Consider the following 14225-nt stretch of genomic DNA (forward strand, 5'->3'; position numbering starts at 1 on the left):
ACAATGGGGATAGTCCTGCCCTGCCTTACCAAGGAGCTGTGTGGATAAATAGGGCAAAGATTGGGAGGTGCTCAGATACTACCATAATGAGGGCAGATAGCACCTTAGATCTATTAATTTCTCTGTTATTAAGCTGGTCATGGGGGTTTCGCCTTCCTCTGTTATTGGGGTGACACGTTAGAAGGGAAACTAGTGGGAGAGGGGTGAGCTCAATCCAGCTCATAGAAATTTTTGTCATGTGGGTTGAGTTTAGTTCCCTCTCCCCCTCCCTTCCCCAGATCAGATCTTTCCATGGAAGATGCCCCTGGGGGTGATTGGGACCAGGTGAAAGTAGAAGATGGAGCTGAGTTGGGGGAGACTGGGCCTCCATTGCCAACAGATGACTACAGTGTGTTTCCCCTCCCCATGTCAGGCAGTGCTATCATCTCCAGGTACAGGCAGGGTAACGGAGTTGCAGAGAAACCACTTGCTTTTGGGAGCCTGTGGAAGAACAGGAACTCAAGCCTGGCATTCCTGAATCCTAAGGGCGCACCTTCCCTGCGAGGCATCTGTCTTCCTCTAGACGCCTGTGGCCAATAATTCCCTTTTGATCTCTTTTCCTGCAGTAAAGCCAGTGACTCCGATGACCGTATCCATCGCTACAACCGATATGGAGCTGCTGATCATCGCAATGCTGGTAGTCGGGGCAGCAGCAGGTAGGAAAAAGAGTCAAATGAGAAGCCAAAGTTGGGTTGGGTGAGAAGGTTCTGCAGTTTCACTGCAGGCCCTTCCAGGAATGTCTCAGAGACGTTGTTTAATACAGGTTGCTGCTTATGAAAAGCCAAGTTCCCAACAGTGCCATTATGGATTCCATGGGTTGCGAAAATTAATTAATATATTCCGTCCCAGTGTCTGATTATTCTTTTTTGTTTGTAGAGCAGGCAGGGAGGCATGATTTCACAATCTGTTTTCATCCCAAATCAGGACAGAAGAAAAGAATTTTGAAATTTCCCTCAATAGAAAATGGTTTTTGGGGAAACAAATAAATCTGTTTCACTCAGATTTCTATGTCTTTAAATTTAAAGCATATGTAAAAATCTATAACTTTTAGAGAGCATCATTTCTAATATAATGTTAATTCTTTTAAGAAAAATGTGGAAACAAAAATTATTTAAAAAAATAAAAACAAATCAAAATGGCCCTTTCTGATAATGTTCAGTGCTCTGGTCAGACTGCCTATCTCATGAAGCAGCATGCACCACTTGGTGAGGAGAAGTTTATGCCTCATGGAAGTCTCTGGTTGTGAGGCATCATGGGAGATGTAGTTTGATTGTGGAACCCAGTCCATTCAGGAGACAGCTTTGTTTTCAACTTTTTTTAAAGAATTTGCATCACGACCAACACATTCCCACAGAAATTATCAACTTTGACAAAATGGCAAATTCCTATTGGAAAATGTTCCATCCGAAAAACTTTGATAGTTTTAAATATTTTGTGACAGGGTCAGGCCAGATGGCTACAGGAGAGTAGTGGAAGGTAGATACATTACCCCCAGATTAAGCAGGTCCCTTTTCCCGGGTAAAATAACAGGGACTATTTCAGAACAATCAGGAACCTGCTAGAACCAGTTAAGGCAAGCAGGCTAATTAGGACACCTGTAGCCCATTAGGAAGCTACAAGAACCAGTTAAGGCAGGTAGGCTAATCAGGGCACCTGGTTGAAAGAAAGACCCCTTTTCAGTTAGGGAGAAGCGTGTAAGGAGTTGAGAGTGGGAGGACGTGCTGCTGGAGGACTGAGGAATACAAACGCCATCAGGCATCAGGAAGAAGGTCCTGCAGTGAGGACAAAGACAGTGCTGGTGGGAGGTCATGGGGAAGTGGCCCAGGGAGTTGTAGTTGTCACATAGCTGTTACAGGAGACATTGTAGACAGCTGCGATCCACAGGGCCCTGGGCTGGAACCCGGAATAGAGGGCAGGCCCAGGTTCCCTCCAGCCCCCCTCCCCCCCCAACTCCCTATTTGACACAAGAGGAGTTGACCTGGTCTGTGAGTCATATCAGAGGGGAAGGTCTCCGGCCTGTCCCTGACCAAACTGAGGGCTGCCATGACCCTCTGAGGGGAACAAATCCGCCGGAAAGCGCAGGACCCACCAGAAGAGGAACTTTGTCACAATTTCTATTTGTGATCATAGGTGCCAACTCCGTGGGTTCTTTGGGGCTGGCGCACCCACAGGGGAAAAACAGGCAGCCAAGCTCCCCCCTCCTCACCTCCTTCTCTCCAGCTGGGCATGCCATGTCCCCACTTCTCCCCCTCCCTCCCAGTGCTTCCCACCCCCTGCCCCATCACCTAACAGCTGTTTGGCGGCACTTAGGACTTTCCAGGAGGGAGGGGGAGCAGTGGGGATGAGGTGCACTCAGGGGAGGAAGCAGAGAAAAGGCAGGGCAGGGGCAGTGACTTGGGGAAGGGGGTGGAATGGGGGTGCGAAGGGGACGGGGACTTTGGGGAAGGGGTGGATTAGGGCCGAGGCCATGGGCAGTGTTTGGGGTCGAGCACACACTGGGCAGAGGAGAAGTTGGTGCCTATGATTGCGGTAAAGTCTAGAAACAGCAGTCACTGACCAACCCCTGCTCTCCTGAGCATGTGTAAGTTGTGTTTTCCAGAGGTTTATAATTTGACCAAATCTAGGTGAATTTTCATGTGAACAGCAAAAGGCACCTCCCTGACTCCATGGCAAAATTCCCTTGCAAAATTTCAAGTCCCTGCTGCCAAGGCGTTAGAGCACTTTAAAAAGTGGTTGGAAAATTGTTTGAACATTAAAAGGGTCCTCCTGTCCAGTCCCTGATACCATAAGCAACTCAGTAGCAGAAATGTATTGAGCTCTATCTTCAAACTCAGGAGGCTTTCATAGAATATCAGGGTTGGAAGGGATCTCAGGAGATCATCTAGTACAACCCCCTGCTCAAAGCAGGACCAATCCCTAATTTTCCCCCCAGATTCCTATATGGCCCCCTAAGGATTGAACTCACATCCTTGGGTTTAGCAAGCTAATGCTCAAACCACTGAGCTATCCCGGCCCCCCTGCTCCTGTTCCACAACTTCCTTCCTTCGATGGTTAGTAACCGTCTTCTAATCTCAGCCTAGATTTATCCATGGTGCTTATCCCCATTTGTTCTTGTGCCAATGCTGGTCTCCATCTCCTGTAGATCTTCTCCCTCCCTGGTGTTCCCCCCTCCCCCCACACACACTATATTTAGAGAGAACAATCAGATGCTGGCTTGGCTTTCTTTTGGGTTAAACCAGCCAAGCTCTTTCCATCTTCCCTTGTAAGATCGGCCCTTTGTTTCCCTGACCATCCTAGTGCCCTTCTCAACATCTGTTCCAGTTGGAATTCCTCTTTCCGGAACATGGGTGATGGGAATTGGAGGTTTTTGCAGTGGCATTAACGCCTAACTATCCCTACTGGAAATACCTCACCTGGTACAACCTCAGATCGCCTTGTGCTTTTCAATGGCCACGTGAGAGCAGCAGCTCATGGTCTTCCTGCCACCGGCCAACCCGTATGGACATAGTTGATGCTTGCCCCTCCCCCTGCCCTGATTTCAGCTGACGTTTGCCACTCTCCACTGCAGCCTCAGACACAGAGGGAAACCGGATCGTTGGGGGGAGAAACTGCCCCTTCGGCTGGCGGCCCTACTAGGTGGCTCTCCTGAGGAACAGCCATGTCATCTGTGGCGGGAGCCTGATAGCCCCGAAGTGGGTGCTGACTGCTGCACACTGCGGAGGACGAGGGATTGGGTAAGTCAGTGTGGGGGTGGAAGGAGAGAGGGTGATGCATGGGAATAACCCACATCCCCAGTCCTTATCTTCATCCTTGGTGTTCCCTATCCATGCCCAGGTCTCCCTCTGCACCCCTGAATCCCCAGCCCCATCCTCCTCCCATTTTTTCTAGCCCACAAATCGTTTTTGTGGCTCTTCTCTGCACCCTCTACAGTTTTCCAGCATCCTTGTTCAGATGTGCCCACCCCAGCACGGACGCAGCACGCCAGCATCGGTCTCCCCAGAGGCGTGTGCAGAGGGAAACCCGCCTCCACGCTCACCAGCTTAGGCCTTGTAGCATCCCACTGGCAGCTCATGTGCAGGTGCTTTAGGAACTGATGGAATGGAGCGGAGCTCCGGGAAATATTTTCCCTTGACTCCAACCTGATGCTGTTGGTTCTCAACTGGGGGGATCTGTGGCCCCCTGCTGGTTTCAGGGGTCCGTTGGGCCCTATGGCTGAAGCCAGGAGCTCTGAACCGTGGTGCACCCTGCGGGGCTGAAGCCCTGAGTCCCGGGGACTCCCAGAGCAGTGAAGCTAGAAGCCCTGGCGCACCCAGCGGGGCTAAAGCCCAAGTGCCCCCATCCCACAGCTGAAGCCTGGAGCCCCGAATGGAGGGGGGCTGTGGGGACCTCCGGGAAATACTCAATGAGAATTTAAGCCCTGGAACAAACACCTGTCATTCCACAGAAGGGGACAGCTTGAAAAACTGAAAGCAATTCAAGCTGCTTTTTTAGAGCTCTGTAATTCTGCAGGTCCTGCAGATAGATCTGTCCTTCCCCTTCCCTCCTTTTCTCCTACCTCTCTTTGGCTGTTACGATGAAGCTGGTATCTTTGTTGTATTTGGAAAAACTGATTAAAACATATAAATAATACGTTAAAAATCGGAATGTCTCATGTTGGCATTTTTGAAACTTTTGATTTTTCCATTCGCAACTTTTTCTTTCAAAGTGCCCTGTTAGTTTATTTTCAGAACTATTTTGCGACAGTTGAAACAAACTATTGCCACCCGATTTTTCAATTTGCTGGAAAGCACAAAACTCTTAGACCCAGATTTGACTATTTGAAATTCTCAGTGCTCCTGCACATTGGTTTAATTTTGCATGAGCGGGCCACAGTGACCCAGGACAAGGGAAAAGAAAAATAACTGAATTAAGTTGGTCCCAAAGTGGTTGAGGAGATAGCAAGTGTGAAAAATGTCAGGGGTGGGGTATATTTGCATATATAAGACAAAGCCCCTAATATTGGGACAATGCCTATATTATTGGGAAGTCTGGTCACCCTACCCAAAAGCCAAGGAGAAGGAATTCACGATTTTGGTGAAAACTGCAGCTTTGATAATACCAAAATGTCTCACAAATTAAGGGCAAAGTCATCAAATTGTTCATTTCACCTGTGTAGAACCAGGTGTAAGAAACAATAATGTCAGCAAAATGTGCTGTGTACATGTGGCATGAGAACAAAGCATGAGATGTACAGGAATTGGGCCTGAAAATAACCAGGCCAACCATAAAGAGCATGATATCATGTAAAATGGAGGACGCACGCATCAGAATAGAGTTAAACTTGTATGTAAAGTAACCAATACTTGTATTCTTCAGGTCTGTGGTATGCCCCATAGCCACCCCTTACACGTGACTCTGATCAATTCTGCGGAGTGTATGCCAAGAAAAACACGAGATTGGACGAGATTGGAGTTGAACTGAGTTCTTGGAGAACTAAGATGATACGGTCTCAGAAGCTACTCCAGTATCGAAAATCCATTATTGGCCCAATTCTAGTTGCTTGCTCGATATGACCTTTGAATTGCCGCCCACTGATCTCTTCCTCTGTCCTCTCTCCATGCAGCTCCCTGCGGGTGCATCTGGGGGATTATAATCTACGGGTGAATGAAGGCACAGAACAGATACGAAGAATCCGCAGCTTCTTCGTGCATCCAGAGTATAACCTCCGCCGTCATGACAATGACTTCATGCTTCTGGAGTTGGATGCGCCAGCTCAACTCAACAGTTATGTGAACATGATCAACCTGGCTACCCGTTGTCCCTCTCCTGGAACACCATGCATCGTGTCAGGATGGGGCACTATCAGGTCCCCCCAAAGTATGGCATGCTGGGGTGTAGAGGGGAGGGGTTGAGGTTGGGTTCAGCTTGGGGAGGGGGTGGAAGCTCTTTAAGGAGACCTAGTTAATGGGATCACAAAGGTCTTTGGCTTCTCCTGGGGGAAAATTTTCATCCAAAATGATTTTTAGTGGACAACTCAACTTCGACAACACCAAAGCGTCCCATAAATTCAGGGAATTTTTATTCATTTCAGAAAAAAAATTCCGAAAAAAGTGAAAACTTTGCATTTTGAAAACACTGGAACACAGTGGCTTGATTTTTGTTCTATTTGAAAGATTTCCTTTTGAAATTTCCTTTCCTTTTGTATTCAAAACAATTTTAAAATGTTACAAATGTGCTTCAAATGACAATGAAATATTATAATATGACATGAAATACTGGATCTAAATGAAACAATTTGGTTTTTTGGCTTTTCCGTTCATCAAAAATTTCCTTTTTTGGAAAATGAATGTGGCCAGATCCCAGCTGATGGAAATCGGCCGTAGCTCCATTGGAGTCAATGGGGCCAGATCACAGCTGGGGTCAATTGGCTCTAGCTCCATTGGAGTCACTGGAACTATGCCAGTTTATACCAGTTGAAGGTCTTACACCAAATTTTCCTCTCTTGCACCTTGTTCCCTGCTCATGAACTCCTGTTTTTCTGTCATTGCCCAGGGCAGTCCCCAGCCATCCTGCAGCATGCAGATCTCTATAGCATCAGCCAGGCCAGGTGCCAGGATGTTTACTGGGGCTGGATCACGGAGAACATGTTCTGTGCTGGTGTGGAACAGGGCGGCATAAGTACGTGCAAGGTAAGGGGGCAACCCAGAGAGAGGGGTATGTGTCAGATGTCGGAGCTCACACAGCTCAATACTCTTTATCCCCTATGACCTGCAAACCCTTTTCAGCCTGCTCCTGAGGGACCGTCATCACTCAGCCCCTGGCCCCAGCCAGCCTTTGTGCCCCGTGGAAGAGCAGCAGATCTGCCCTCCGGCCACACCGAGCCCTATGGGCTGGGCTTCATCCAGCCCCTGGGCCTGTCTGATCCCCAGCGCAGCTGCAGCCAGCTGCAGCCAACTGAACCCATTTCTGCTCTTTAAACCCTTCCTGTCCGTGTGTCCCTGTCGCCCCTGCTGGAAGGGATGAGCTCTGTGCATGTGTGTGTTCTTGTGTGTGATGCTGCTTCCCCGTGCTGGAGGGGATGAGCCCTGCTCGGGGGGGGTGTGCACACGGGGGGGCATGGCTGTGTTTTGTTGATGGCTTTGCATTGTCTTTGCAGGGGGATTCAGGAGGCCCACTGGTCTGCAATGGGCAGCTGCAGGGCGTGGTCTCCTGGGGGAAGACTGTCTGTGCCCTGCCGGGACAGCCCAGAGTGTACGCCAATGTCTGCAAAGCTGCCCAGTGGGTGAGGCGCACCATAAGGAGGCAGTGCGCCAGATCGGACTGAGAACTCACACTGCATCCTGCCTGCCACAGTAACCCACCAAACACATGCCCCAGCCACGCTTCTCCTCATTTCACGGCGGTCACCCGGGGGATGCGGAATGGGGTGGGGGCAGCTGGCCTGGGTGGGATTGGGGTGGTGGAGCTGCGGTTGGGCCAGGCCTGACAGAGTCCTGGGACTTGATTAAAAATCTGTGACTGGTTTGAAAAGCATGAATGAGCCTGAAGATTGTGAGATTGCTTTAAAAACTCATGAATCAGCCTGAAGTTCACAGGATTGTTTCAAAAATTGAGATGTTGACTTTAAAAATCATGAGATTTGGCTTAGGATCACGGGATCAGCTTGAAACCCACGAGAGTGCTGTAAAAATCGTGGGATCGCTTTGAAAATTGTGAGATCAGCCTGACAATTGTGAGATGGGTTTAAAAATCATGAGATTGGATTAAAAATTATGAGACTGGTTTTAAAATGCCATAAGTAGCGCCCAGGTCTTTGTTCTGGTCTCTTGCATTGGAATGGGTGGCATAAGTGGCTACAACTGCTCTGAAGTCACCAAGTGTTACGTCCCATGGAGTTCAAACTTTGTCATACGGTGCTACAGCAACATAGCTACAGCGCCTGTAGCGTAGACATTTTGAGTTGTTGAGTTTTGACTTTGATATTCCATTAAAATATGAAATCTAAGATCCTGGGGGAAACTTTCTAACTCTAAGCAGAGTTTGCACTGGAAGAGGTTACCTGGGATGATGGTGAAATCTTCATCGCTGGAGGTGTATAAGAACAGGTTAGACATACACCTGTCAGGGATGGTCGAAATGTACCGAATGCTGCCTCAGCACAGGGCATGGATTTCACTAGATGATCTTTCAAGGTGCCTTCCATCCATACATTTCTATCACTTTATGGATAGCACAAAATACAGAGAGATGGGTAGGTGAGTGGATGGATGAGTGGGTAGGTTAACATGAAATCATAAGAAAATGAGAACAGCCATACTGAGTCAGACCAAAGGTCCATATAGCCCAGTATCCTGTCTTCCGACAGTGGCCACTGCCAGGCGCTTCAGAGGGAATGAACAGAACAGGGAATCATTAAGGAATCCATCCCCGGTCGCCCATTCCCAGTTTCTGGCAAACAGAGGCTAGGGACACCATCCCTGCCTATCCTGCCTAATAGCCATTGATGGACCTATCCTCTGTGAATTTAACTAGCTCTTTTATGAACCCTGTTATAGTCTTGGCCTTCACAACATCCTCTGGCAAGGAGTTCCACAGGCTGACCACGCATTGTGTGAAGAAATGCTTTCTTGTGTTTGTTTTAAACCTGCTGCCTATTAATTTCATTGGGTGACCCCTAGTTCTTAAGTTATGAGAAGGAGTAAATAATGCTTCCTTATTTATGGATGGATAGATGGATCCTGCATGGACATGTGGAAATGGCTAGGTGACAGTGGAGGTCTTTTCCATCCCTACATGTCTATGATTCTATCGACTATATCGAATATTAAATATATTGTTAAAATTAGTATTCAATGTCACATAAAGGTCTAGAAGAAATCAATCAAAATAATCAAGTTGAAACAAAATATTCCAATGAACTGTTTTCACATCATCAAAACAGATTTTTCCCATCCAAAATATCAAAATTGACACAGAGAATTGGGCAGAAAATGGATTTTTCTCTTCACTGGCAATTTTGGGAAAAAAATCATTTGGAATCAACCAAAACATTTAGTGTGATCTGAAACTAAATGTTTCATTTGGACATTCAGCATTTTTAAACATTTTTTTTTTCAAATTAAAAGTTAAAGGAAATCTATAAACAGTCATTTGGAAGTGAAAATTGGGAACTGTTTTGTTCGGAAATTTTAGAAACAAAATGTTTTGATTATTTTGGAATTTTTGGGGGTGTGTGTGTTAATTTTGATGGAAACAATTCAGCAAAATTGACACATGTTCATCTTCTACGAAATGATTACTGGTGGGTCCACCAGTGGCCAATAAGAGCAGTCGGGCTGTCACACATTCTTTCCTCCTTTACCGTTTCTCTGTTTCCTGATGTCTTACTTGGGTCTTGAAATGCTGGGATCCTTCCCACAAGGTCCTTCTCCATTTTAGTGGGTGGAGGGCTTGGGTTTCCCATACGTTCTCAACGACAGAGCAGGCAAACAAAGAGACAGTTTCTCTCAATGGCTGAGAAGACAGATGAAGGCTACAGAAGGATGGCGATCTCTTGGTTTCCTGGGGTTTGGATGAAGACCCTCATCCTGCCAAGCACTGTGTGGACACTGGTGTAGAATGGCATTTCCCCATAGGGTCCCCGGGGTGGGGGGACAGGGGGCCATGGGGCTATGCCATCCCACTTTTTACTGGCTGTAAGGGTGAGCAACAGCGGTGAGCAACAGAGAAGAGTGAGAGGGTGTTGGGATTTATGGGGGGAAGAGGTGGTGCGAGAGCGAGGCCCCAGGGGGAAGGAGCAGGACTAGGCTGGGAGATCGGGGGAAGGGGTGGTATGCGGGCGGGAGATCAGGGGAAGGGGCGGCATGGGGGAGGGTGGAAGGGGAGGCGTGAGGGCGGGGCCTTTTTTGAGACATGGGTGGCCCCCACTTTTAGGGAGCTTCCATTGCTCCTGTCTCCACATTAAAAGAAATCGCGTATGTCGTCAGATGTTCGGCTGTGTGGGTGTGTTCTCTCTGCGTGCTGCACTGGCTCTGGCCAGATAGCCCATACAGCAGGCTCCGATCAAACTTCCCAATGAGACCACAAGACTCGGTTTTCAGCGAACGCGCCCGGCCAGGTTTATTGTTGACAAAGCACGGTAATAGCACCTGGCAGACTCTATGAGGATACTAAGACATGTATGCCCGTGACAATGGATGCAGCTCAGTCAGTGGTAGGGTCTTCCACTGCCCCCTTGGCTGGCCAAAGACACTGCCTCTGAGATACATCTTTATACACAGATACAAACAAATTACGTATTGCCCCTGACGTATCAGGGTGCCTCCCTCTGATGTATTAGGGCGCCAACCATTACCTTGTACATGTTGGTTCGATCAAAACACCTCTATCCAGCATGCTGTCATCCTGACTGTATCCTTCACCTGGATCAGGGTGTTCCTGTTATCTTTGGAGAATGTGTTTGGTATCAAGGTGTTCTGGTATCACCTTTCTGGCATGTGTTTGCAGATATTTTCTTGTGCCTGACACGGCTGCTATTCTGAAACCTGTCATTACTTAGGAATGTGTCTTTTTGCAATATCAGCCCTGTTCTTGCCAGACTTTGTGCGCAGGGCCTGCCTCTTGCTCACAACTTAACATTGCTTTATATCAGTAAAGTTCTGACTACTTTAGCCCAAGTCTCAGGCCTCATACCAGGCCTCTGATACAGGGGCTTATGTTTCAGGCCCTCCTCTTACTACAGCGCACAGCTGTAGTATTCCACATTCACATCCATGTCCAAGTCCTGTGGTGATCGATGAAGGGAGCGGGACAGCGATGACTGGAAGCTCCTAGTCAATGACCAACCGGCACACAGGCGGCAGCTGTCAGAGGGCCATTTTTGCATTTGAATGGAGGCAGGCCTGCAACTCAGCAGCCAGAAAGCAACTGAGCAGCTGTTTTTACGGCCCACTCCACTCCCTTGCATGAGCAGGACGTGGGCAGTCTGACCTAGAGCTCAAAGCAGGAGTTGGGAAATCAGGCCAGGCTACGTATCGGGAGATCAGAGTCTGAGGCAGGCCCAAGAGCAAACCCAGAGTCGAGTGTTGGGAGGCAGGTTCTGGTTACAGGAGATCAGAGGTAGGAGCCAAACTTGAGAGCAGAACCAGGAATCAATACCCAGAGTTACGCCGGGTCAGGATACCAGGAAGAGGAAGAGGATGAGGGTAAGGAAGAGGAAGGCACACACTCCACAGCAGGGTGGAAGGTTCAGGGAGTCACTTTCGGCAATGGAGAAGGTGCCTTTCCAAGAGCTAAATCCTGCCGGGTTCCCCTGCAGAGGACAGAGGCGGGAACAAAGACTGGCTTGCTTACACAACTCCCCGGGATCCAACCTACTGAAGCCAAGTGTTTGAGGGAAGAGAGAGTCACCTAGATGCCGATATGTGGGGCAGCTCCCCAGATACGGCAATCACATTGACTCACAGGGACAGCCTATTTCTCTGGCATATAAAGTGGCCCATCCTGGAGGATCCTTAATTTTGTCCAAGACACAACCGCAGGAGCCTCTTCTGCTCCCGAGGGCCACAGGTGAAGCACGGCCAGTCCAGTCCCTGTTCTCGGGATGCCTAGCTGGGGGCATCAGGGCGCTGGGGTGGAAAGGAAATAGCTGTGGTTTGGGGAGCAACATAGGGTGGTGGCTTGGGGCATTTTACAGTTATTGGGGTGATTATGGGCTGCCAGTGGGATCACTCTGTTTTGGGGGCATTGATAGGATGAAATGGGGGCTCTGTTCTGTTATTGGAGGTGATTATGAGGTACAAGGGAACATTGCTCTATTATTGGGATGATTATGGGGTGCGACAGGGCATTGCTCTTTATTGGGTGTGATTATCATAGAATCATAGAATATCTAGGTTGGTAGGGACCTCAGGAGATCATCTAGTCCAAATCCCTGCTCAAAGCAGGACAAATCCCCAATTTTTTTTGCCCCAGATCCCTAAATGGCCCCCTCAAGGACTGAACTCACAACCCTTGGTTTAGCAGGTCAATGCTCAAACCACTGAGCTATCCCTCCCCCAAATGGTATACGAGGGGGCATTTCTCTGTTATTGGGATGATTATGGGATATGAGGGGCATTGCTGTGTTATTGGTGGTGATTATGGGTACAAGCGGGCATTGCTCTTTATTGGGGATGATTATGGGTTATGAGGGGGCATTGCTCTGTTATTGGGGTGATTGTGGGGTGCAACATGGCATTTCTGTTATTGGGGATGATTATGGTGTCCTAAGGCGCATTGCTCTGTTATTGGGGGGATTATGGGGTGGAATGAGGCACTCAATGAAGATGGATGGCTTGGCAGTGTGGCTGCTCAGCTGGTACTTGGAAGACATGGCTCCTAATCTCTGGTCTGCTGCTGCAGGACCCTGTAGGACCTTGGCCCAATTGCTTAGCCTCTCTGTGCCTCAGTTTCTCACTCTCTACAATGGGGATCATAGCACTGCCCTGCCTCACCTGTGGGGATAAATATGGTAAAAATTGGGAGGTGCTCGGATACTACTGTAATGGGGGCCAGATACCACCACCATGGAGCTGCTGATCATCGCAAGAATGACCTATCATTCCTGAACCCCATTCTTGGAAATGGCTGAACTGGATCTTTCCAAAGTACGTTCAGAGAGCAAGTGTGGAAAATCTCAGCATGAAGAGTTAAAGTTTGGCGAAACTTTCAGCCACTGAAAACAGGATTTGATTATGGAAAGTGTTAGGTAACCTTGACTCTAGGTGTTATAATCAACACATTTTTGCAATGTTCAAACAATTCTCCAACCACTTTTTGAAGTGCTCTAGTGCCTTGGTAGTAGGGACTTGACATTTTGCAAAGGAATAGCCCTGGGGTCAGGGAGGTGCCTTTTGTTGTTCTCATGAAAATTCCCCCAGACTTGGTTAAATTATAAATCTCTGGAAATCACAATTTACACATGCTCACGAGAGCAGGACCTTGGTCAGTGACTGGCGTTTCTAGGCTTTACCACAATACAAATAATTAAAACTATCAAACTTTTTCGGATGGAACGTTTTCTCATCAGAAAATGGCATTTTGTCAAAGTTTAAAATTTCCACAGGAATGTGTTGGTTGTGATGCAAATTCATTTTAAAAAAAGATTGAAATGAAGCGGTCTCCTCTGAGGCCTGGGTTCCATGATCAAACTACATTTCCCATGATGCTTACAGCCAGGGACTCCCATTATCCACTAACTTCTCCTCACCAAAAGGTGCATGGTGCTTCAGGGGATAGGCAGTCTGACCAGAGCGTTGGACATTATCGGAAAGGGCCATTTTGATTTGGTTTTCTTTAAATAATCTTTTGTTTTCTCATTTTTCTTAAAAGAATTAACATTATATTAGAAATGATGCTCTCTAAAATTTATATATTTTATATATGCTTTAAACTCAAAGAATCTTTTGTAATACATTCTGTGATTTTGAAATTTATTTTCATTCCAAAATGGAACCACCACTGCGAGTTTTGCAATTCCCAGCAAGTTGAAATATTCCCAAAAAGAAATCTTTGTTTCTCATCAATGGAAACGTTTCATTTTGATACCATCAGGGCGCTTCATTCCCATTTTTAATTTGTAAAGAATTAAAATACATTCAATAAGATTTTAAAATATTGAAACAGAAAGTCATTTCAAAATGAAAATTGAAACATTCCACTCTGATAATCTCAAAAAGAACAGCAGTACTTGTGGCACCTTAGAGACTAACAAATTTATTAGTGCATAAGATTTTGTGGGCTACAGCCCACTTCATCTGATGCATAGAATGGAACATATAGTAAGAAGATATATATATACATACAGAGAAGGTGGAAGTTGCCATACAAACTTTAAGAGGCTAATTAGTTAAGATGAGCTATTATCAGCAGGCAAAAAAAACTTTTGTAGTGATAATCAAGATGACCCATTTCATCAGTTGACAAGAAGGTGTGAGGATACTTAATTTAGGGAAATATATTCAATATGTGTAATGACCCAGCCACTCCCAGTCTCTATTCAAATCCAAGTTAATGGTATCTAGTTTGCATATTAATTCAAGTTTTTTTTCTCCTGCTGATAATAGCTCATCTTAATTAATTAGCCTCTTACAGTTTGTATGGCAACTTCCACCTTCTCTGATGTATATATAGATGTATATATATCTTCTTACTTTATGTTCCATTCT

General features: G+C 46.9%; 1 pseudogene; it reads left to right on the forward strand.

Annotated features, from left to right (window-relative positions):
• Positions 1-649: 649 nt before the first annotated feature.
• Positions 650-7342, forward strand: LOC119847702 (annotated as a pseudogene).
• Positions 7343-14225: the final 6883 nt, after the last annotated feature.

Source organism: Dermochelys coriacea, chromosome 24, assembly GCF_009764565.3.
Source record: "Dermochelys coriacea isolate rDerCor1 chromosome 24, rDerCor1.pri.v4, whole genome shotgun sequence".
Lineage (NCBI taxonomy): Eukaryota > Metazoa > Chordata > Testudines > Dermochelyidae > Dermochelys > Dermochelys coriacea.